Raw genomic sequence first — 4676 nt, 5'->3', positions numbered from 1 at the left:
GCAACTCAACCCGCACAAAACCCTACCGGAGGCGATGGGACCGGCGGGACATCCAGAAGTGCATCCGCAGTCCTGGTGGATTTAGCGGCGGAAATCACGAGACTAATGGCGACTCCCCTCACGCCAGAGAACCAAGAGGAGATAAACGCAGAGTTAGCAAAGCTCAGAGAGGCCGTGGCAAAGGCCCACCAGGATGCTGAGATGGAGTCCGCCAGGATCGAGACTCGACAAGCCCAAATTGCGGCCGAAAGGATGCGATTAAACACTGACAACTGGCGGCTCGAAAGACAGCAGCGCGCGTCCGACGCCGTCCATCAGCGGAGACACTAGGGTCGCCTGCCCCATGACCTCAACCCGACCCGTCTGTTCGACACTCCATGAACCCCCGGGATGGGAGCCGCCCCGGCAGGAGGACCGGGCCGCCCACCTAACCCGTCGGTTCAGCCGATTGAGGGTCAAATTCCTCGTTTCCGGACCCCTCAAGGCCACTTCTCCAACCCGGTGGATAACGTGCTTGCCGCAACTCGCCACCTGGAATCCCTTCCGATTCACGGCAACACCCCAGCTGAGATTGAAGCGAGGAACGCCATCGAGATGTTGAAAACAGCGGTGGTTCAAAACGCCCAGTTCTCGCATAGACTCGAGAGGTTGCACTCCACCCCTCAGGCAAGTTATACCAGGAGCAGGCCGGAGGACCAGTCTGTCGTAAACAGTGGGCCGCGACACTTCCCGCAGGACAACCCGCCGGGCCGAGATCTCCCGAATATCCAAGACGCTCCGGCCCCCCTCGTAGGGGGCGGAGGGCGAGTTGGGGTACCATGCTTATCCCCGGCCCTTCGGAGCGAAAGGATGCCCAAGGACTTTAAAGGACCAAGGAAAGTGCCTAATTATACACCAGACCTCGAACCAACGTCATGGATCGAGGGTTACGAGATTGCCATGGACATGCTCGACGTGAACGAGGCGGTTTGCGCCCGATACTTCACGATGATGCTCGAGGGGTCGGCACGCACCTGGTTGAAAAACGTGCCTCCCAATTCCATCCAGTCCTGGGCCGAGTTAAAAGAGCGTTTCATCAAAAACTTCCGGGGAACCTGCAAACGCCCAATGACGATTGTCGATCTACAACACTGTGTTCAGCGCCCGGACGAATCGGCCCACCGTTGGTCGCGGCGGGTGGCAGAAATTATTCATTCGTCAGATGGTATTACGGCGGCTCAAGTTGTGCTCATCCTCGAGCACAATTGTCATTACGAGCCCTTAGTACAGAAGTTGGGGCGACTCAAACAGAAGGTCCAAGACATGGGCGAACTAATGGACACCCTCACTAGGTATGCCGAGGCCGATGATACTAAGGATCCCGGCGAGGATGGCAAGGTTAACTCGCCCAAAAAGGGCGAGTCGTCCAAAAATCATACCCGTTTCCAGGGGCGCAACCGTCACAATCAGGGGACCAATGGCAAGCGTAGACCGCAGGAGGAGCCCTCGGACTTGGTCGCCAACACCAATGCTAATGATAGCAAAAAGAAGAACTGAGGCTTAAGTGGGAAAAGGCCGCGTAACTATGAAGAGTTACTCAAGGGCCCTTGCCCGCACCACACCACGGCTGACGGCCCGATGAGTCATTCTTGGGAAAACTGTTTTGTGATGCGAGAATTTCGGGCGGAGGCAATCAAGAAGAGCCAAAACGAAGATCCAAACCGGCGCCAGGACCAACTCGCCGCGTCCAACCAACGAAAATTTCGGGATAACAATGCGCTAAAGATCCGTTGGAGTTGTGGCGGTCTTCCCGAAAAAAGAGGAATAAGAAAGGGCCAGTTAGTAATGATCTGGCGACTTAAGGGATTGTCAGTACCCAAAGGCGATGGTGGGTGTGCAGTTTTTTGACAGGTGAAGAAAAATAGGGGATGAATCGCCTTCAATGGAGCAGAGGTATTGGCGTGAAGAAGAAAGGTTCAAGTCAATTTTGGGGCCTAATGTTGGGGATGTAACTTGTGGATGACCCGCCCTAGTTGGGCCGGGTTATCCATTGGGCGACTCATCTAAGCGTTTAGATGGGCCTCGTTTTGGCCGAATCAAGGTCGCATGACGAGTATGGCTCTTGGCGGGTCTCCCAGATTTGGAAGATGGCGATTTAGAGATCGCAATGGTCACGAGTTGTAAGAGGGAAGGAATCCTTGTAAACCCTAGGGAGTCGACCTGTATATAAAGGCGAGGTCTTGGGGGACAGAGGATAGTTAGAAATCATCGAGTGCTAGGTTTAGGCGAGTTATGCCTTCCTTGTAATCGAATCCATATCAATACACACAAAAGCAGGACGTAGGCTATTACCTCCTCTCGAGGGGCCGAACCTGGGTAAATCGCTGTGTCTCTCCTGCTTAACCCCTTTGAGTCGCCACCAAGGTGCGATGGCTCCAGTATCAAGTCCTTTCACGAGGACATCTGCCGTGAAAAAACCACGACAGGTTGTGTGTGTGATTTGTGATTCGTGTGTGGTTCTAGTGTGGCCAGTGTGTGTGTAGTTGTGTGGTATTGTGTGTATGTGAGTATGACAGTGGGGTCAGCAACAGAGTGCTAGCCCAATGGTACCATAGTTCGCATGAGATGGTCAGGTTCAGTGTTCGAACCCCCCGTGTGCCTATTTATTTTTCTGAAGTGTGGTTGTGTGTGTGATCTGTGAGTCTTGTGTGGTTCTGGTGTGGGTAGTGTATGGCCAGTGTGTGTGTAGTAGTGTGGCAGTGTGAGTATGACAGTGGGCCCTCTGGACCCACATGTCATCCAGTGAGGAGCCACTGCCAGGTGGGACCCCCTCATAATATTTCCCAGTAATTTACTTTTGTTGTTTGTCCCCCCTATGCCTATTTATTTTTCTGAAGTGTGGCTATGCTGGATCCAGTGTGGTTGTGTGTGTTATGTGTGAGTCGTGTGTGGTTCTGGTGTGGGTAGTGCGTAGCCATGTGTGTGGCCAGTGTGTGTAGTTGTGTGGTAGTGTGTGTATGTGAGTATGCCAGTGGGCCCTCTGGACCCACATGTCATCCAGTGAGGAGCCACTGCCAGGTGGGACCCCTCATAATATTTCCGTGTAATTTACTTTTGTTGTTTGTCCCCCCTCTGCCTATTTATTTTTCTGAAGTGTGGTTGTGTTGGATCCAGTGTGGTTGTGTGTGTGATCTGCGAGTCGTGTGTGGTTCTGGTGTGGGTAGTGTGTAGCCGTGTGTGTGGGCAGTGTGTGTAGTTGTGTGGTAGTGTGTGTATGTGAGTATGACAGTGGGCCCTCTGGACCCACATGTCATCCAGTGAGGAGCCACTGCCAGGTGGGACCCCTCATAATATTTTTGTGTAATTTACTTTTGTTGTTTGTCCCACGTGTGCCTATTTATTTTTCTGAAGTGTGGGTGTGCTGGATCCAGTGTGGTTGTGTGTGTGATTTGTGAGTCGTGTGTGGTTCTAGTGTGGGTAGTGTGTAGCCGTGTGTGTGGCTAGTGTGTGTAGTTGTGTGGTAGTGTGTATGTGAGTATGACAGTGGGCCCTCTAGACCCACATGTCATCCAGTGAGGAGCCACTGCCAGGTGGGACCCGCTCATAATATATGTCCGTGTAATTTACTTTTGTTGTTTGTCCCCCCTCTGCCTATTTATTTTTCTGAATTGTGGCTGTGCTGGATCCAGTGTGGTTGTGTGTGTGATATGTGAGTCGTGTGTGGTTCTGGTGTGGGTAGTGTCTAGGCGTGTGCGTGGCCAGTGTGTGTGTAGTTGTGTGGTAGTGTGTGTATGTCAGTATGACAGTGGGCCCTCTGGACCCTCATGTCATCCAGTGAGGAGCCACTGCCAGGTGGGACCCCCTCATAATATTTCCTTGTAATTTACTATTGTTGTTTGTGGAGATTCCTGGTGCTAAAGAATGGCATATTTCCCTTCCTGGAAATGACCAGATAAGGACTTGCCAAATTGGGCAGGCTTAAGAACAGTTCATGTTCTTGAATATAGCCATAGTTTGATTCCATGTCAGATTTCTTTTCCTGTTTGTGATGTTTTTCTACATGCAAAGGTGGCAGTGTGATATATGGATTTGGGGTTGAAAATCCCAACGAATCCAATGGTGTTGTTAGTTTATGATTTTGGGCATATGTTTACAAAATCCCCTTGTGGTGAGGTGGTAACACTTTCATCGATGTAGGGTCATTTTATGTGCTTGTTGGGAGTAGTGCATGCATGCGTATTGTTGTCCGTTGCATCACTTTCTGCTGGTGTTTATTAGATGTTGTTTATTTTGGGTAGATACCAGGGTCGGAAATGAGTTCTAGGAGTCTGGAGAGTTCGTGCAGGAAGAACAAGAGCAGTTCCAGTCTAAAGAAATCACACGCAAGATGATCTTGGCCTTGACATCGTTTCTAGCTTTGTTATGCTTAGTGTTTCGTTTCCTTCGTTACATCTCCGCTGCCTACCACATGATATATAGGCCATCAAACATTGCCATGAAACCTCGAACACTTCCCCTCCTAGCAAATATTGTTTGGCTAGGTTAGGCTTGCTCAACCACTAATTGATAGCGTTGCTAGTTGCAGGTGCCAGCTGGTCCATGTGATAACATGGGCAACATCATCTTATATAACTGCTATTTAATTAATGCACCTCTATACTTGATAAATAACGGAAGGCCTAGCCTTTTGCCGGGTG

Source organism: Hordeum vulgare, chromosome 6H (genome assembly GCF_904849725.1).
Source record: "Hordeum vulgare subsp. vulgare chromosome 6H, MorexV3_pseudomolecules_assembly, whole genome shotgun sequence".
Classification (NCBI taxonomy): domain Eukaryota; kingdom Viridiplantae; phylum Streptophyta; class Magnoliopsida; order Poales; family Poaceae; genus Hordeum; species Hordeum vulgare.
The sequence above is the reverse complement of the archived record's forward strand: the minus strand, read 5'-3'. Positions refer to the sequence as shown.